Source organism: Callithrix jacchus, chromosome 3 (assembly GCF_049354715.1).
Source record: "Callithrix jacchus isolate 240 chromosome 3, calJac240_pri, whole genome shotgun sequence".
Lineage (NCBI taxonomy): Eukaryota > Metazoa > Chordata > Mammalia > Primates > Cebidae > Callithrix > Callithrix jacchus.
The window spans coordinates 73,370,799-73,392,609 of NC_133504.1; the positions used below are offsets into that span (position 1 = coordinate 73,370,799).

The window sequence follows — 21,811 nt, forward strand, 5'->3', positions numbered from 1 at the left end:
AAAATTGGATTTCAGTTATTTGGTAAAAGTGAAATAACTTCTTAGAACAAATAAACAATAAACAAAACTCCATCAAAGTCTGTGAAGCATAAACTCGTATTAAAAACAATAGCCTTAGGTTGGAACCAGGGCATACCCATACCTTCCTTCGCATTTGTGGCACAGAAACTCAATCCTTTCTACCCACCAACTGGGAAGCCAACAGGCACTGAGTGACACAGGATAGTAGCCCAGCCCTTCTGCATTTCTTCAGAGTTTCTAAAATACTTGGCACATGGTGCCATTACTGTGCTTCTGCAATATAAAATTATCATAGAATGAAAATCGCAAGATGAAATTCCCTTCTAATGAAGAGTTATGAATTAGGGAAATAAATAGAAATGCTACCAGGTAAAATATCACTGATTATTTAGAGGTTACTGCTTCATACCTATTCTGAAATTTTTTTTTCTCTATTTCACTCTCTCATTACTTGCAATTTCTCCTTTTACCTGTATATAAGTACTATTTTTAAAATTTATGTACATAAATAATCCACCAGGTAGGAAAGAAAAGTAAAAAGTGTAAAAAGTATAAATTTTGAAATTAACTGCTAATAATCTACAGATTTTATTTAAGCATCAGTTTTCTATTTAATTTTACCATAGATAAAAATTAAAATATAGGGAATTACCAAAATAAAATTACCATTGGGGGCATTAAAGGTAAAAATATAGGTTATGTTAATGATATTAAATAATCAATCCAAAAAAAATTTTTATCCTCTAATATGAACATGGCACATTGTGCACATAACTTAGCTAATAAAACAACAGACAGAATGTTTACAGTCTGAATTCATTTATTTTAAATATTAAATGACCATGAAACATTGAGTATTTAATAAAGTGTTTAAAGAAAGGTATATGTTAAGACTCATTTTCTCAAAATAGAATTATATTTTGTTTATGATTTTACTTTCAAAGCACTGTTCTGAGGCATTTTCAAATTGTTTAAAACATGTAGTTTAGAATGTAACCTGACATGTTATACAAGCAAACAGAAAAGCCAAAAAGTTATCATCTCTTACTTTATTAAAAAAAATGTATAAAATCCTGTTTTAACTCCTAGGAACCGTATAAGGAGCCAAAAATAAAAGTTGATAAGTATTCTGAGGTATGAAAGATGGATTTTTTCTCCTTAGGCAATTCCTTTATATATTTTATTCCATAATGATGGTTAGAATACTGACTTCCTTTTTATATATTTTCTGCATTTCTTTGTAATATTTGGTACAGAGATTTATTAAGCCATCGGTACTTTTAAAACTGCATGTAACTTGATAGACAAAATGCCTGGATTCTCTTACCTGAAGTCTCAATAAACTGAGATTGAATTTTCTGCTGATGATGTGGTAACATGAAATAGAGGTGCTGCTTTTGAATCTAGGAATATTACAGTAAAATTAGTTATTAGATACATGACATTATTGGAGAAGCAGAACCAGATCAAGCTTCTTGTAACACCCTTTATTCCAAGCATCGTGCAACATAGTGAAGAGAGCAAATACAGCTTACTTGGCTCAGCATGCCTGAACAGAGTGAAGCAACAACACAATGTGGTTTTATTTATTTTCAAGGGAAGGTGGGGAGAAGCACACACAGTAAATGTTCTCATCCTTCATAGGTTCCCCAAGGGAAACAGAAGCTCCCTTCATCCTCAGCCCAAGTATAAAATCACCTTCATTCAGCCAAGTTTAAAGTAAATTACAAGAGGTGCTTGCGTAAGCCAAGTTCAAATACCAGCATTTAAAAGAAGCTGCGTGCCAATCTGCCCACCCTTAACAAGTTTATTCAATGAAGATGTAAGTGCAGCTTCCTGAAGCCTCAGGGAAGAAATAGAAAAGGCATTTCTCAGCAAGAGAAATCTCAGCAATAGATATTACTTTGATGATCATCACTTTGTTTATGCAACACCATTTTTCTATGGAGAACATGCTAATTCACCCAGGGTTGGGTGGTTCACAAGATCTTATTGGTTGAATAACGTCGGTATCAAGACACAATATTGCCACTAATGTCATTGGCTTATTCTGATATTTTACATCACCAGAAGCCCCTAATTTTAACAAAGCATGTAGCGACCAATGGTATTTAATTCATGATGCCCATTAGAATATCCATATAGGATCCATCTTCAAAGTGTGAATTATTTGGTCTGGGATAGGATTCTGACATCAGTATTTTTTAAAAGCTCCCATATGATTCTAATTTACAGCCACTGTTGATATTACTGAATTAAATAAACTTGTATGGTTTTCTATACTAAATTTTATGCAAGATCCCAGAAATGAAAAGAAAAAGAAGATAATGAATACGAGATATAGAGTAGTAAAAAAATATTTTAAATAATGAATATGTAGAATGTCCCCTGAAAAGACTGACTGAACAAGATTTGTTTATGTGTTGAATGGTTAGCTCAGGTTTTAGACCAACCATTTTTTTCTGGCAATTTTCTCTTAGTTGCCAGAAGCAGTTCAAGCAGAGAAAAAAAGTGAGACTGTGGAATAAGCAAGAATCAAATAACTAACTTGCCATGGTTATAAGCCTAACAGAAAAAAAAAATGTGTGTCCAAATATTTGTTTTTTTACCAGAATACTGAAGGTCCTTGTGAATTTTAAGCTTTTGAAAAAACTTTAGCGTTGGTAAGCAGGGAAAATAATAAAACAGGGCTTAACACCAGGAGAAATGGAAGTATCAGAAGTGGAGAACTAAATGGCATATATAAAGCAAGAATAGAAAGCAGGATGGCATCGTATATCAGGAAGAAATATGAGGATATTTAAATTTAATAGTGAATTCATTTACAATTTTTGAATAGGAAGTTTTACTAAATAGCCATGGGTACAAGTTAGTAAATGGGAAGATAGGTGATACTTATTAGAGTTCATGAAATCGAGAAATATGAAAACAAATCGTGTATAAAAAATCCACAAGGATTTCTCAAGAATAAAAACAGAAAAATAAGTCTTTTATCTAGGGCACAAATTCTGAATTAACATGGCAAAGTGATCTGAAAGTCTGTAAACGTTCATAATGGGAGGTGCTGATGATAGACAGGATTGATAAAGGGCAAAGGATTTGCGATTTAAAATGCTTTTTAAGTTTCCATCACCTCCCTCCATCCCTAAATTTTCTCTTGAGTGGAAGAGAGACAATGTAATGAGAAGGGTCTAGAGAAGCAAGTAAGGGACAGAACACAAATGGCAAAAAATTTTGTCTTCTATCTTAGTGCAATGAGATGCCAATAAAAAACTTAGCGTAAGAAAGAAAACTGATCCAAAAATGTCGTGAAGATACTCTGACAGCAGTGGCTGTGTAAGTTAGGTTGAGAATGGCAAGAATGAAAGTGGAGAGAGTTGGGAAGCTATTCCAGTCATTCTGAAAACAGGAAAGCTTAAAATAAAATGTTAGTGTGGAACCTGGAGAAAAGTGGAGAGGTGTGAAACATGCTTTGTAGATAGAATAGACTTTGGAAATTGAATGATTGTGGATAGGAGAGAGGTCTGCATCCAGGTTTATTTGTAGGCTTTGGCTTATGTACCTAGGTAAGCAGTGGAACCATTTACTGAGAAGATAATACATTGGACTGGCTATGGGAAGTTCAATTTTGAAAGTGCTAAGTGAGAGAGACAAACATAGATGTCAAGTAGGCAATTGCATGTATCAGTGTGAAACTCAATAGAAAGGTATTCTAGCATCTTTCCAGCTTAAGAAGGAAAATCTTTTTGAAAGAAAACTTTGAAGTTGAAGCATGTTTACGTTTTCTTTGGTATTTTAGCAACACTCCTACCTATTTCTACAGTAGTTATCAGAAACTGAAATTAATTATCATGTTAATGTTCCAAGTTGCACCTTTGAAGACAATCAGAACATCACCCAATGCAACTGTAGTTAATACAGTGCATTAAGCCGCCATTATCTTCTGGCTAATCAGAAGCCAATAACCAGTTTGGCACCTCTTCCAAATCCCTCGGTCTGCCAGATGGAAAGATGTATATTTACTTTGTGCACTTTCTTTTGAAAGCTATCCCAGGATCTGGCCACTTGGTCTGTCCTGTTGGAAGCTAATTGGCTACAGCCTGCCAACTGATGAGATTTGAAGGTTTGAGGCAGTAGTCATTCTACTTCCAAAATGAATTTTCTCCTTCCTAATTAGGGAAAACAAAACCACTCATGGTATAAAACAGATTTTTTTTAACGTATGCGTTATTTGCCACACAATTCTGCAAGTAGTAACACGGCTGGAACAACCACAATAAACTCAAAGAGAATCTACTTCATAAGGAAAAAAGAAAGATGCCCTTTTCTTTCTTTCTCTGTAACTTAACATAAAACAAAATGAAACAAGGAGGATTAGGGACTTGTAGAATTTTCTATATGTCTTGGAGCCCTTCCTTCATCATCACATTGGCATAGCATTAGCTAGTGAAAATGACAGTTCTAATACTTTCAGTAACTAAACATCTTAAGACAGAAATCTGAAACTCATGCTATACCAAATTCTTCGCTTTGAAAAGAAGGACTTCTTAGTGTTTACCTAGATTTATGGACTAGATAAACCTCTGGACACAGAATTACTCTGATTTATTAATACACTCTTACCTGAAAAATTCTTCCCTACCCTGTGGCCCTCTGGCCTTTCCTATTCCAAGTGATAAAATCTTACTTTCAAGGCCAAGTTAAAAAGTTACATTCACCCTAGAGCTTTCCCTGATCTTCTGAGATAAATTGTTTCCTTTTCCTTAATGTACTGCCATTATGTTAAGTACCTAAACTACAATACTTGTTTGTTTCTCCGAATTAGAGAGCAATTTGAAAGTTGTAGTGATACTTCTTTAATCAGAGAATAGTTGCTGATAAGAAAAAAATAGAACTGTTCAAGGAAAAATCATATGTTTATTAAATAATGCAGAAGAATCTCATGGAAACATAGCTCAGAATATTCAATCAGGACTCATGAAAATTGGAGATTGGTCAACACTCTCTACTCTCTTCATGATATACATGGTCTCTTGTCTTTGACTCTTTCATCATTTTAGTTCTTACAGTTCTATCAGCAGAAATGATTTTCCTGCATTCTCACACTCTTGCATATTCTCTATTTTTCATTATGAAAGAAATAATTTGTTTGGTTCACCTTGTTTTAATTTTGCATTCCTGAAAAGATTAATTTGATTGGCCTAGTTAGGTAAGCCTGATCCAATGAAGGATTTTAGAGACCAGCTCCAGGTGATATTTTTGACTAACCGGTCTAGGGGCTGTGATATAAAATTTACTTCCAGAAAGGGAATTTAGTGGAGAGGCACTCTTACAGCTTTCCTTTATCTAAGTGAAATAAATGTTTGACATCACACAAGAGCTGTCTGATGCCAGAGTCTGTGCTTTCTATACATTCTAAGTTGCCTCCCTGTTAACCATGAATATCCACTTTCTAGTTAACCATGGATATCCACTTTCTACTTTCTTTATTGTAATAGAGTTATGGCTATTCAAATTACCATGCCACAAAAGAATAAATTACCCCATCTTTTTTGTGTCTCAGTATAGCAATGTGACTAAATTCTGGCCGATAGGATGTAAATATGTAGTAAATTCTTACCATTGTATATTGCCTTGACATCCATTGTAAATGTCAGTTGGACTTTCTCATACCAGAAGCAGGGTTGGTCACACTTGACACAGATTCCAGTTTGCCATATCCCCCTCAGTTTTTCTTTCTTTCCTTTTTTTTTTTTTTTCACTCTGTCACCCAGGCTGGAGTGGCAATGCCAATATCTTGGCTCACTGCAACATCCACTTCCTGGGCTCAAGTGAGGAAGGAAGCCTCCTGCCTCAGCCTCCCAAATAGCTGGGATTATGGGCACCTGCCACCCGTGCCCAACTAACGTTTCTATTTTTTGTAGAGATGGGGTTTTAACATGTTGGCCATGCTGGTCTCAAACTCCTGACCTCAAGTGATCTGCCTGCCTCAGCCTCTGGGATTACAGGTGGGAGCTGCCACTCCCGGCCTCCTCCCAGATTTTCAATGTGATAGACCCAGATATTTGCCTTATGCAACAACCTCCTGGTGACCACCTCTCCATGGGACAGCTACATACAACTGACTTTATTCACTCTGCATGGACTGCCCATATATGACCTAGTGACCACCTCTCAGTCATAGCCTAACTCCACAGAACTCATGCCAGCTTTCTCCAGGCTCACCAATTAGTTCTTCCAAAGGAAAACTGTTTGAATAATACCCTGGATTTCTATATAAGATTCAGCCTTGTTCTTTCTCTCTCTCTTGCTTCCCATCTGCTGGTTGAGCATGCATGTCCTGGGTGGCTCCCTGCTTCCCATTAGCACTGGGAGGTGTGCTGCCCTCCTCTCTCTGGATCTGTAAGTAATAAACACTGCTTCTGTTATTTTATATGCTTTGTTATGCTGCCTTCTCTGTATCTCACATGACTGACACACCCAAACCTAACTCTCCTCCTGATCAAAGCTCTCCCAGAGAGTGGCTGTCTTGGTAGGAATAAACTGGACACAGGTCAGACAAGAGCCACAAGGGCATCTGTCAGTATAAACAAATTTCCTAGGAGAGGAACACCTGCTCACAGTGAGATGGAGCAGGGGCTTTTCTTAGCAGGCTACAGGACCCCCTTTCACCCAACCAAAGCATGAAAATAAAGGAAAATCCTGAGTTCCTTCAAGGGATATTCCAGACACCTAGCCAGCACATCTATAAGTGAGCAACTTGATAAGCAAGAATGTAAAAGTAGTTTAAAACAATAGCCAATGAAATTATAGTCACATGATGTTTGGTTTCCCTCTAGAAACTAGAGATAACATCTTAACATATGTTCCTGAGTTGGTTTTCAGGAACCCAGACCTCCACCGGCTAGATCCTCTGGTATGTAGACATTTGATAAGGGAGAACTGTGAACTGAATTCTGATAGTTGTTTTTTGTTCTAAGATTCTTTCTTAGGTGACTGGAGGAAGTCACACCCATGGGTCAAGGCTTACATTCTTTTCTGCTGACCCCAAAATTTTAGACAAACCTTTGCCTCTTTAACCAATTGCAAATCAGAAAATCTTTGAGCCCACCTATTACCTGTGAACTCAAGCTCTGAGATGTCCCACCTTTTGGGGGTCAAACCAATGTACAGCCTCCATGTATTAATTTATGACTTTGCCTGTAACCTTTGCCTCCCTGCCTATAGAAACCCTTATGTGCAAGCCATCAGGGAGGTCAGGTTTTAAGCATGAGCTGCCTGATTTTCCTTGCTTGGTGCCCTGCCATAAATGCCTCATTGCAGTCCCAATGTCAGTGTTTGGCTTTGCTGCACTGGGCAGTGGACCCAAGTTCAGTTCAGTAACAACAGGTTATACATTTTAGTATTAAGCTGTTCACCAAGATAAAGGAGTATCCTGGCCAGGCGCAGTGGCTCATACCTGCAGTCCCGGCATTTTGGGAAGCTGATGCGGGCAGATCACCTGAGATCAGAAGTTCAAAACCAGCGTGGGCAACATGGTGAAACACTGTCTCTATTAAAAATACAAAAAATTAGCTGGGCATGCTGGCTGGCACCTGTAATCCCAGCTGCTCAGTAGCTGAGGCAGGAGAATCACTTGAACCCGGGAGGTGGAGGCTCAAGCTTGGGAAACAGAACAAAACTCCTAAATAAATAAATAAATAAATAAATGGAGTATCCTGTGAAAGCCACACTATAAACATCCATGACTACCCTGGAGTCCTGCCAGGGCAAGGCTAGAGTTTATCACCAATCTCAAGAGAAAGACCTCAACCCAAATTAGATTAAAAAAATACTAGAGTAACTAAAGAACAAAAGAGATATGCACCACGTTTGACTCTTGCCCTTGAAATAATTGAGTGTGGACCTCAATTATGGCTCATACCTGTAATCCCAGCACTTTGGGAGGCCAAAATGGTTGGATCACTTGAGCCCAGGAGTTCAAGACCAGCCTGGACAACATAGTGAAAACTCATATCTACTGAAAGTATAAAAATTAGCCAGGTGTGGTGGCATGTACCTGTAGTCCCACCTACTCAAGAGGCTGATGTGGGAGGATCATTTGAGCCTGAACGGGTGAAGCTTGCAGTGAGCCATATTGTGCCACTGTACTACAGCCTGGGCAACACAGGAAAATTCTGTCCCCCGCTAAAAAAAAATCTGAGTCTGTACTTTGGTGTTGCCTTTTATTTTTCAACTGGCTGGGAGCAAGAATCAGAAAAACTTTCTTAAATCCATAACTAAAAGCCATTTGCTGAACACAGTAGAGATGTCTTTCCATCCTCGATCAACTGCCTATATCTGGACCAATGTACAGCCTCCATGTATTAATATATAAGAGATAATTTTTTTTTTTTGAGATGGTGTTTCACTCTTGTTACCCAGGCTGGAGTGCAATGGCGCTATCTTGGCTCACCACAACCTCCGCCTCCTGGGTTCAAGCATTCTCCTGCCTCAGCTTCCTGAGTAGCGGGGATTACAGGCACACGCCACCATGCCCAGCTAATTTTTTGTATTTGTAGTAGAGACAGGGTTTTACCATGTTAACCAGGATGGACTCGATCCCCTGACCTCAAGATCCACCCGCCTCGGCCTCACAAAGTGCTGGGATTACAGGCGTGAGCCAACGTGCCCAGCCGCGATAAATAATTTTTTTAAACAAAGTAATTAATTTTATTTGTTTAAAATAAATATTTGTATGAGGAGGATGCTAGAGAACCTATAGAATATTTATGCAATTTGGCTTAGCAGAAAAGCAGCAGAGGTTGAGAATACCGAAATTACTGATTAGAAATCCAGTGATCCTAATTATACTGTGACCATTGACTGAATGTGGTGAAACCGTTACCTCTGATCATTTAGAAAGTAAATCAAATATCAGGAGAGCCTATAACTTTAATGGAACTCATCAGAAAAAAAATCAGGATATTTGTGTGTGTTGACCAGCAGTTTGCAGCTTTTAAACAAATTATTGGAGAGAAATAGAGACATTCCGATGAGAGGGTCTCAAGCAGATATAGAAAGTAATATGTTCTGTTAAGGGAAACTCTTCGCCTACATCCATCCTGCAATCTAAATAAACTGTGATGTGAGTCAAGTAGTTTTGAGCCTTACAATGTTGGAGAGCCAAGTTTACTAAACCCTAAACATAATGGGATAATATTGAGACCTGAACTTTATTAGAGGGCCTTTTGTCTAACTCAAGAAATCTTGGCCAGACAATGGAACCAGCCCAGATCATAGATTAGATTAAATGAATTGTTTTTCAATCCCTATTGCTTCAGGTAGCCTCAAGGTAGTTGCCATTAAAGAGGAAAAGAGATGAGCCAGCTTAACAGGCCAGTAACTAAAAAGGGTCTGGGCGGGTTTAAAAGCTTTGAGGATGCAAGATCCTCTGCTGTATTTAATGTTGCATGAAACTGACTACAAACATATAGACTGAAAGCCTATTTAGGTACTTGTATTAAAAAAAACATTGCAAGCCTAAATTACAAATGTTATGGTTAACCTACTCCTAAGTAAACCCCTCAGCCTCCATCCTGCAAAATAAGATTGTGCAACCCCCCAAGCACACATAGTCTCCAATGTGTATGCCTATGTATGTGTGTGCACAGCCACTTCAAAGGTATCCAGAGACAACAATAGATGAGAAAGAATCCCTCAGATCTCTTGGAGGACAACGGATAAGGAAGTTCTTCCCAGAAAATAGATATAGGTGCCAACCAAAACAGGTACTCTATCGCCTTGAAAGGGAATCTTCATAATTTTTTCTTTTAGGACCCCTTTATTATTATGAATGCCCTTTTTCCATTTGTCCTTTTTCAAAATGGAAAGTAGATAGCTGTCTTATTTCTTGTCCACTACTGAATATGGAGGGCAAAGATTCTTGGTAATTGTCTGTTATTTTATACATTGTTCGATCATTACCCATATCTAGTGGAAAGTTCTGCATAGCACTCAAATAACATGGCTGGATAGTAATTGACTAGGAATTATTTGAGTCTTCTTTGGAAAATGGTGAATCAATGGCAAGAATGATAACTATGAATATTTCCATAATCAGAGAGCTTGACTGAAAGATTGCTACTAGTCACCCAGTATCTTTTTTTTTCTTTTGTTATGATGCACTTTTAACTAGGTAAAAATCTACACAACCTAATACTGTAATTTTGACCTAAATATGTCCAAACTTCTAGCCTATGGAATTTGAGCAGAAATGATCTGTGCCATTTCCAGTTTTTATCTTTATTACTATTGATTATAGATGCCCCAAAATATCACTCAAAATAGTTGTTAACCAAATAAGGTTGTGTTTATCAAACTTACTTCATCAAGAGACAATATAATGTGAACAGTAGTATCTTGGAAAGGAGAATTCAGTGAAGAATATTTTCAGACCTTTGGGGCCTAGGACGAGTTATTTTACGGTGACTTGTGCAAGGCAAAGCATAGTTGAAATCAGGCAATATTGATGACTTAACTTTGGATTGAGTACACGTAAAGTAAAAATATTAAAGTAAGCCTTGGCTGAAAGGTTTTTCTTCATAAGTAAGAAATTTTAATTGGTTCACCACCTTAACCTTGAGAAGCAATTATTTTCTGAAGCAATATATTAATTTATTTGTCTCTGCTCCCAGTATTGTTTAGCACAGAAACAGGAATATATGCTGTCTTAGTCCATTTTGTGCTGCTGTAACAGAAGACCACAAATTGAGTAATTTATAATGAAAAGATATTTATTAGCTCATGACTCCAAAGGTCGGGAACTTCAAGATTAAGGGGCTGGCATCTGGCAAAGCCTTTCTTGATGCATCATCCCATGGTTAAAAAAAAAAAAAAAAGGCTGAAAGAGAGTAAGAGATGCAAAGAGCCCAAACTCATTGTTTATAATAAGCTCACCAACACAATAATCAATCTACCTTCATGGCCTGATCACAATTTCCCAACACAATTTCATTGGAAAATAAGTTTCCAACACATGCTTAATGGGGAACATACTCAAACCTTAGCATAGCATGTAGCATAGCATATACTTTCCACTTTGTAGTCCTAGGTAAACCATATTATTTTTAATATACTTCAACAGCACATCCTCTACTCTAATTAAGTTGTTAATATTTTGAGAAGTGTTTAAGGAAAAACTGAAGCAAGCAAACATTAGAAAAAGGGAACATGGTTTGAAGTTTGGAAATTGACCCAAAGGCAGAATAGCAAAATCAGGCTTAAACTCAGTGCAAGGTATTATGACAACCAACAGATTAGGATACTATGTATCAGCACCTACTTTTCATAATCTACATAAAATACATAAAGAGAAAATGAAAAATATATATATACTCTTATAAAACAGAATAGTTATTTGCACTAGAAATAGAACTAACATGCAAAATGCAGTGTGATACTAAACTACAAGCCAAGAGAGGCAACTCAGCTCTTAAAGGCAATGAGAACTAAAAGTGTTCCACATGACAAACTTACAGGATCCAAATTCATAGAAAGTATTCAGGATATGTGAAAGTAGTTTCCTTAATCTCTCTCATAAAATCAGATCAAAGAAATTACTGCTGACTACGACCTAAAGCCACAGTTTTTAGTAAGTTACAAGCCTAAAGGAGCAAGAGGAAGCAGATATATCCTTATAATAAAGAAATGAACTAAACCACCCACAGACTTGAGGTCCTCGTCAGTACAGTCAGTATAATCCCCAACAGGGACACTGCAGTACTGCTAATTATAAGTTCTGGTTCTCATTTGAGGGTCTAGTTCCTATGCAGTGAGGGAAAAAAAGAGAGAATATGAACAAATGAAAATACTTATCTGTCAAAATAAGCCCCCAAACCACAATTCTAAAATGTAAAAAAGAAATAGAATGCTAATACATATAGTGAAAAATTTCTAAAATCAGAATATTGATATGTTTCACATAAAAATGTTTTATGTTTCACATTAAAATATCTCATAAAATGCACTGATTTTTCTTTTTCTCTTGTGATAGGGTCTCACTCATCAGTCAGAGTAATGGGAAAAATTGTAAAATGGAAGCAAATCTTCTGGGAAGGCTGGTCTTGCAAAAGCCTCAGAATAGGATTTGGCTAAAGGTAGCCAGATTCTCTTATCCAGTGCCTGAAAGCTTAAGTTAGATAACTAGGAGATGTAAAAAAAACTAATCTAGATAAGGTAGTTACTTAGGCCTCAGAACCTGGCCTTTAATCATCTGCAGAGTTGCTGTCTCCAAGGAAGGCGACCATGTTAACTATCTGCAAGAGTGTTAACTCAAAGCCTCTGTCATTAAATCTATACCGAATAAATGCCCACAGCCAGCTAGTAAGGGCCACAGCTGCTGACTCATTATAGCACCCTCCTCAGTGTCTGTAAGTAACCAGGACCCCAGCCCACTCTTTCACTAGATATCTGTGTCTAAGTGCATTTGTTCATCCATCACTAAGTCAAACCTGACAACTCTGTCATGCAAGATGGAGTGCAGAGGCATGATCACAGCCCACTGCAGCCTCAACCTCCCAGGCTCAAGTGAGCCTCTTACCTCAGCCTCCTGAGTAGCTGGGACCACTGGGGCATGCCACCATGCCCAGTTAATTTTTGTATTTTTTTGTAGACAGGGTTTTGCCATGTTGCCCAGGCTGGTCTCAAACTCCTGGGATCAAGTGATTTACCCACCTCAGACTCCAAAAGTGCTGGGATTACAGGCCACCGCATGTCAGCATGAAATTCTTCAATATGTTCTTAAAACAATAAATAAAGGAATTTATTCTATCTGTCACATCTTGTTCAAGAGTAAGACATAAGACATTAAGGCAAAAAAAAAACAAGAAAAGATAACCAATTTAAGGTAGTAAGTTGCTGAGCTTTTCATTAAACACTAAGAAAAAAATAAAGGCAAGGTTTATTTTATTAATCTTATTGTATTTTAAAATAGCTTAAATTAGAAGTAATTCTGTTATAAAGGAACATGGCTGAACAGGTAGAAAACAGATTCTCCATTATGAGTTCTCCTTATGGCTTCTGCATGGATCATGGAAATGTCAATGTAAGCCTTGAAATAAATACATATATATATATACTTAATAGGGAGTGCACTCTAGAGAGCTCACAGCAGATGAGGAAATTAGTGAATGTATGATAGTAGTGAAGAAGCCACCTAGAATAAAACATAAAGAGATATAAAGATATAAAAGTAATCAGTCAAGATATATTAAAGGTTGATTAAATATCATGAATTAACTGGTATTTCAGAAGAAAAGAGACAATGACAAAGAAGGAATAATATTTATTTAGAATTAAAGAAAAATAAGAATTCTAAAACTAAAAGCATATTTCAACTACTACGCAAAAGGAAAATATAGACACATGACAATACATCTGAAAAACATTGAAAACAAGAGGAAATACTTTACAAGCTAACAGAGAGAAAAGACAGACTACCTATAAAATAATTGGCGTTAAACTAACAGCAGTCTTATAAACAGAAATAATAGATGCCAGCAGTAAATGAAAAAATATATTCCACATGTTGAAGGAATATATTGTTTAAGAGGGATAGAGCAGGCCAAATTACCATTAAAGATACTGGGTGTGGGGGCACGGTGGCTCACGCCTGTAATCCCAGCACTTTGGGAGGCCAAGGCAGGCAGATCACCTGAGTTCAGGAGTTCAAGACCAGCCTGGCCAACATGGCAAAACCCTGTCTCTACTAAACAGTATGAAAATTAGCCAGTCATGGTGGTGGTCACCTGTAATCCCAGCTACTCAGGAAGCCGAGGCAGGAGAATCGCTTGAACCCAGAGGTGGAGGTTGCAGTGAGTCGAGATTGCCACACTGCACTCCAGCCTGGATGACAAGAGCAAGACTCTGTCTCAAAAAAAAATATTTGGGGGTATGAAATAAATATATTTTAGGGTATAAAAAGATCATTACAGTTTGTGACCCATAGACTCTAATTAAAATATCTATAAAAGATGAACCCAGAAAGGTGGAGTAGAATGCAAATAACAAAAACAATGGAAACAGGAAAAAATTTATTAGTAAACTTGATTTACTGTAACCATAAAAAATAAACCCTACAATTTTTATGTCTAGTATAAAGAAGCAAATGTAAAACATTTAGCAATGAAATGAGGGAACAGTTCAATTGATACTTAAAATACTGTAGGGTCTTTGTCATTTCCAAGGGAAGGATAAATATGCTGAATGGCTATAAACTTTGTTAAAGTTTTTGTATGTTCAAAATTAATGCAAATATTGAAATAGCAAAACCGTATTCATGCATTCCTGTTGAAAAGAGCAAATTGTTACAATTACTTAGAAAAACTGGCAATATCTACTGAAGCTAAATATATTTCTTTTTTTTTTTTTTTTTTTTGAGACGAGTTTCACTCTTGTTACCCAGGCTGGAGTGCAATGGCACAATCTCGGCTCACCGCAACCTCTGCCTCCTGGGTTCAGGCAATTCTCCTGCCTCAGCCTCCTGAGTAGCTGGGATTACAAGCTATATTATGACACAATTTCCACTTCTGGACATATACTTAAATGAGCATATGTGTTTATCCAAAGACATTAGAATTTTCATAATATAATAGCCTCAAATTAGAAATAACACAAATGCTCAAAAACAGTAAACTAACTATAAAAAGTCTGATGAAAAAAACCCAAAGGATACCTAAATAAATGAGGAAATATTCTACGTTAATAATTAGAAGACTTAGTGTTATAATGTCAGTTCTTCCCAAATGTATTTGTAGATTCAATACAGTCACAATCAGAATCCCAGCAAGCTATTTTCTATATGGAAAAGCCAAAGACCCAGAAGAGCCAACACAATGTTGTAGACAAAAAAACAACAAATTTGGAGGACTTGTGCTATCTGATTTGAAGACTCACTATATTGCTACAGTAATCAAGGCAGTTCTGATATTGACAAAATAATAGACACATAGGTATTTGGAGCAGAACAGAGCATGAAATAGGCACACACAAATACAGTCAACTAATCATTGACAAAGAAGCAAAAGCAATTGGTGGATAAAATAGTCTTTTCAGCAAACATTATTGACACAATAGAACATTTCTATACAAACAAGCAAAAATGACCTTACACCTTTTACAAAAATTAGCTCAAAATAAATCATAGACATAATTGTAAAATACAAAAAATTTGAAACTTCTAAAATAAAACACAAGAGAAAATCTACCTGGCTTTTGGTTTGGCAATGAGTTTTTAAATACAACACCAAAGCCATGATCCACAAAAGAAAAATTAAGTTGGACTTCACTAAAATTCAAAATGTCTGCTTTGCAAAAAACAGAATAGACAATTAAGAATCAGTTAAGAGAATTAAAAGAAGTCACAGACTGGGAAGAAATACTTGCAAATATATCTGACATAGGTGTATCAAAATATACAAAGAGTACTTAAAATTTAATACTAAATACACAATTAAAATATGAGTGATGAATCCAACAGACATCTCACTAAAGACATTACATATGGCATATAAGCATAGGGAAAAAATATTCAACATCACGGATCACTAAGGAATTGCAAATTAAAACCACAGTGAAATACCACTACTTTATTATTAGAATAGCTAATATTTAAAAAGCCGCCAATACTAAATAGTGATCAGGATGTGGGACAACCAGAAATCTCACTTGTTTTGATGAATGTTAATAGCAGCTTTCATAATAATCACTGAAGAGTGTCAGCAACCAAGATGTTACTCGATAGGAGGGTGGATAAACAAACTGTGGTACACCCATACAATAGAATATTACTCAGGGGTTTTAAAAATGAGCTGGCAAACTACAAAACAAAATGAAGGAAACTGAAATCATATTGCTAAGTGAAAAAAAGCATGTCTGATAATGTCATATATTCTTTGTCCAATATTTGACTTTCTGGAAAAGGCAAAACCATGGAGACAGAAAAAAGATTAGAGATTGCCAGGGATTCTAGAGGAGGGTTGAATAGGTGAAACAGGAGATATGTAGGGTAGTGAATCTATTCTGTATTAATACTATAGTGTTGGATGCATGATTTTATGCATTTATCAAAACCCGTAGAGCTTTATAGTACAAAGATTGAACCTTAATGTATACAAAGTAAAGAAGCAAATTATTAAGGGGTTTGCAGAGCCCAGATGGAATCCAGACTGTGATAAGAGAATATAACATATTATAAATGTATGAAACAATTTGACTGAAGGGAATAGGAGCAAGAGATGTTGATCTAAGTAACTTTGGAAATGAAAGGAGTCTATAAGATTTAAGCAGAGGGACATAGGCATAAACACTCCATTCTAGATGATAACTTTTTTTCTGTGGAGATACAGGTTAACAGTTCTAATATTGATATATATGCACCTGGAAGTGAACAGTTAACCGAAGGGATAGCAGATGATGAGAGCCAGATTTTTCACTGTTTAAGTGGAAGTTTACAGATAAGAAGGGCAGGAGGCTATAATAATTTACATGGTTATAAATTAGTTTGAGTCATCAGTATGTACTCACATTTAGCTTAATATAGATACAGAAGGACATTGCCTTAATCCATTTCGGTTGCTTATAAAAAAATAGACTAAACTGGGTGGCTTATGGATAACAAAAATTTCTCTCACAGTTTGGGAGGCTGGGAAATCTAACATTAAGGCGCCAGTATGGCCGGGTAATGGATGAGAGTCCTTTTCTGGGTTGCTGACATCTCACTATGGTCTCATCTGGTGAAAGGGGCAAGGCAGTTCTCTAGGGCCTCTGTTACAAGGTCATTAATTTCATTCTTGAGGGCTCTCTTCTCACGTTTCAATCACCTCCCAAAGGCCCCACCCTCTAATACCATCACTGTGGCGATTAGTATTAAACATAAATTTGGGGAGGGAAACATTCAGACCATAGCAGCTACATATAAAAGTATGAGTACAACACATTTGTATACACACATGATTTTTCTTGCTTTGTTGGCTGAAAGGCTTAGAAGGAGACACCCAATGGCAAATAACATGCCTAATAGCGTGAGGTCTGACCTGAGCTGCTTGCCCGTCACTCCAACCACGCCATTGCCCCCTTTTCTGCCTTTCTTTCCTTAAACTACCTGGTTCATGTTTACAATACATCAATAAAAAATAAAATGGCTTTGTGATCTCCTCCCTAACAACACTTGATAATAAAGTAAAATTTTCGGTATTTCACCCAAAGGTATGCTGGGACTTTTATCCTTTAAGATATCAATGATAGAAGCACTGCTTTTGAGTTGGATAAAAGAATGAAGTTCCCAATATCTTTAAATCATACTATTTTCCAAATTTTATAGATATTATTGGTTTTAGGATAAATTTTATAAAATACACTACATATCAAATTTTGGGCCAGACGTAATAAATATTAAGAAATAATAAGTATAGTATTTTTAAATGAAATCACAACATAGTAGGAGGAATAGTAGCACTACTACCTATAATTAATTAAACTGTGTTTATTGCATACTTATATGTTTACACATGACTTTTCAAAAAATAAGCAAGTAAAGAAACCTATGCAGTCACAATTAGCCAGAAGCAACTTGTGCAGTGCTAGTACTAGCATTCCATTTTCATTGTTAGAGTGAACATAACACATTCACAATCACTCTACATTCTTGCACAAATTCTGTTCTTATAATTATTTATACTATTTATATTTTAAATAATTGTAACCAAGAACTTACAACCTTAATACTCACAAGCCCTGTATATATTGTGACATTATTTCCATCTCCAATTTACTGATGAAGGTAGTGAAGTGATCACGTGGTTTATCAATGGTATAAATGGTATTAAAACATGCATCTAATGTCAAAGCCCAGGAATTTTACCTTTACTCCACGCTGTCACCAAAACTTATAACCAGTGTCTTTAGTAATAAGTGTTCTGATATACAGAGAAAAAAAGGAAGAAAAAAGAAGGAAAAAAGAAAGCGAATGAAGGGAAAGAAAAATAGGAGGAAGTAAGGCAGGAAGGCAAGAAGGTAGGAAGGCAGGAAGGCAGGGAGGCAGGAAGGCAAGGAGGCAGGAAGGCAAGGAGGCAGCGAGAAAGTGGGAGGGAGGGAGGGAAGAAAGAGAAGGTATGATAAAAGCAAAAGAGAAAGAGAGAGGAAAGGGAAAGCAGGGCAGAAAGAAAGAAGGAAGGAATAAGAGAAGGAAAGAAACTTCCTTGCATGTGTTGTTTTTTATATTACTCCCTGTTATCTGGTTTTTTATAAATGTGAATTGTGTGTAATAACACATTCAGCAGAGGTGAACTTTGGCTGAGTTTCGTTTGAATAAACACAAAGTCGATATTTTATTCCTGGATTCACCACTGACTCATTGCATTTAGTTGGATAAAGGAAATTCAATTTTGGAAGCCTCAAATTTGACTTCAATAAAATAAGGAGGTTGCACTGTGTCTAATGTCTGAAGTCACCTCGCATTTTAAAAAGCCCCAGTTCATTCTAACTTTATATAGTTTTAAGTTTCTCTTTTAGTGTATATGATACACCATTGAATTGAGATCATCTGACAGGGAAAATTCTGAGTTTATTACTCTTTTAGTATTGAGTCTGTGTATGTATGCAAGCAGTCTCACAGTTCCTGTAGATTCCATCTGCGTGCCTTTTGACGCACGATGCTGAGACCAGCAGAGGGCAGTAGAACTCTAATAATGAAAATGGAATGCTCGTACTAGCACTGGATAAGTGGCTTCTGGCTGATTATTACTGCATAGATTTCTTTACTTGCTTATTTTTTAAAAAGTCATGTGTAAACATATAGATTATGTGACCTCAGTGAGCAGAAATTAGTTATGATGATTACAAATATTTGCTACATCAAATATTTGTAATATAATAATCATAGCTAATTTCTAATTACTAAATAACTAAAAACAAAAATTAAAAGAATATTTAATTCCAAGTTCTCTAAGGAAAACAATTTTTTCAAAAAGAATATTTATCCAACTTGCTGTTGTAGAACTCTATAAAAGTTGTGTTCCTTTTTAAAGAAATCAAATTTTTCCATTACAATAATATAAAATTTTCCATTTCAATAATATAAAATTGATTGTTTTCATCAAATAAGAATGTGCATAATAGTAAAAAAAATAAAATTCAAAACCTTACCTCTCGCTAGGAATTTTTTAAAGTCTTTTCATTATTTTGTATCATTTATGAAGAATAAAAATTAATGAGGGAACAAAAAGAAACCATCTTAGGGCCACATCTCAGAAAACTCATTAACTCTGTAATGGCGTTACATGTAAATTTGGGGAAGTAATTTATTTTTATTCCATTTTATTTTTTATTTTACAGCCTTACTGAGATATAATTTACATACAATAAGTCTTGCACATTTTCAGTAAATATATTCACCCAAGGAAGTAACATCTGTATAAAGTTATGGGCCGTTTCTATCACCCCAGAATGTTCCTACATGCTCCTTTACAAATAGATTTATAGTTCTGGAATTTTATATATAAATGGAATGATACAATGTATACTCTTTTATGACTGGTTTCTTTTGCTATTTATACATGTTGTGTCATGTATTAAGAGTTAGTCCTTATGTATGACTGAAGAAAATTCCTTTCTATAAATATATCACAATTTGTTTATCCATTCACCTCTTGTTTAATATTTGGACTGTTTCAGTTTGAGGTATTATGAATCAAGATGCTAGGATTATTTATGCTAGGATCATTATTTTGATTGCACATAGATTTTCACGTCTTTTGGATACATACCTAGAAGCGGAATCACTGGGTCTTATGGAAAGAGCTCATCAACTGTATTAGAAACTGCCTAGTTGTGTTATGTAAGTACTTGAACCTCTTTTCATCTCCACCAGCAGTGCACTAGAATTCCAGTTCCCCCACATTCTCACAGACACCTGGCATTGACAGTTATTTTATTTTTAGCCATTGTAGAATGCCTTAGTGGCATTTCATCATGTAAAAAATTACACTGATTTTATTGTAGTCACTTGACTAATGATGTTACATAACTTTTCATTTTGGCCATTCATTTACATTCTTGTGTGAAGTGTCTCTTCAAGTCATTTGCATAGTTTTTTTTTAATTTATGCTACTTGTCTTTTTATTAAACTGTAAGAGTTTGTTATGTATTCTGTATACATGCTCACAAATAAATATTGTGTATTTTAAAATATATATTCCAGATACAAGTTCTTCATAAAAATGAATATTTTCTCTCTATCTGATATCATAGCTTTCCATTTTCTGAAAACTATAACAGAAATTAATATATTTCATAAAGTGCATATCATAAAATTTGTCTTTTTTGGTTCTTGATCTTTGGTGGTCTGACCTAAAAACTATTTGCTTACACTATTATCATAAATATTTCTTCCTGTGTTTTCTTCTTGAAGGTTAAGACTTCGATGTGTTGACATTTAGTACCATAGTACCGTGATCTATTTGCATGAATTTTTGTGTAGGCTGTGAAGTGGGAGCTGAAGTGTATTTTTCTGAATATGGATATCCAGTTGTTCTAAAACCATCTGTTGAAAAGATTTTTCTTTCTCCTTAAATTATTGTGACACCTTGTAAAAAAAAATCAATAGACTCTGTGTTGGTCTATTTTTGCCCTATCAATTTTATTCTAATGATCTTTATTTTTATTCTTATACCAACACCACGCTGTATTAATTATGTAGCTTTATAGCAGTGGTTCTTAGCCCGGGGAGATTTAGACTCCAGGGAATATTTGGCAATGCCTGGAAACATTTTTAGTTGTCCCAGCTAGAGAGTGTCGAGGATACACTGGCATCTAGTGGATACAGGCCAGTGATGCTGTTCACCATCCTGCAATGCACAGGGCAGTTCCCACAAGAAAGAATGATCTAGCCCTAATGTCAATAGTGTCCAGGTTGAGAAACCCTAATTCACAGGAAGTTTTAAAATTAGTTAGTGCAAATTCTCCAACATGGTTTATTTTCAAAATTATTTTGGCTGTTTTAGGCTTATTGCAGTTTCATATAAATTTAAATCAATTTGTGCATTTCCAAAATAGAAAAAGAAAACAATGTGAAATTTAAATTGAGATTTTTTGTTCAATCTGTAGATCAGTTTAGAGAGAATTGACATATTGATAATATGGAATCTTCAATGAACATTCTCTCTCTCTGTCTCTCTCTCTCTCTCTGTGTGTGTGTGTGTGTGTGTGTGTGTGTGTGTTTGTATAAAGAATACATATATATGTGTATATATACATATGGAGAGATACATCATTCTTTGGTTGAGATAAATTAAAGAGGTGTATGTACACTGTCTCAAACAAAGAAATTTGCCTTGTGATGTACAAGCCTTACATATATTTCATTAAATAATACTAAATATTTCATAGTTTTCATGCTACTAAGAACCTATTTTCTTTTACATTACTTCATTCATAAAGTTACAATATTCCTACAGAGCAAAATACAATTCCCTTTTGGTATTGACCTTAATTATTTGACTATACTAAATTCACTTTTTGTTTCTGAAAACTTTGAAATATAATTCTCAAGTTTTAAAATGTTTTCTGAATATCAAGATTGGTTATTTTTTTCAGTCTCTTTGTTGATTGTTTCTTTTTCTTGCTGTATATTACATTAGCTAAAGCCCTTCATTCCTATTGATCATGAAATGATTATCTTATTCTTGAGCTTAGGTGAAACATTTGATATTTCATCATGAAGTATGATGTGAGCTATAATTTTTTTCAATGGATA

The 21,811-nt window shown here is 35.6% G+C and overlaps 1 long non-coding RNA gene across 9 annotated transcripts in view; it reads left to right on the forward strand.

The window, feature by feature from the left end:
* The window catches only part of LOC118152206 (uncharacterized), a 289,509-nt gene that overhangs the window by 95,801 nt on the left and 171,897 nt on the right, over nucleotides 1–21,811 (forward strand). For 2 of the 9 annotated variants that reach the window (XR_013533402.1, XR_013533405.1), the window contains exon 3: nucleotides 19,799–19,894. The exons of the other annotated variants lie outside the window; for them this stretch is intronic. This is a non-coding gene — a long non-coding RNA (uncharacterized LOC118152206). The remainder of the gene's footprint in view (nucleotides 1–19,798; nucleotides 19,895–21,811) is intronic. 9 annotated transcript variants of the gene reach the window in all.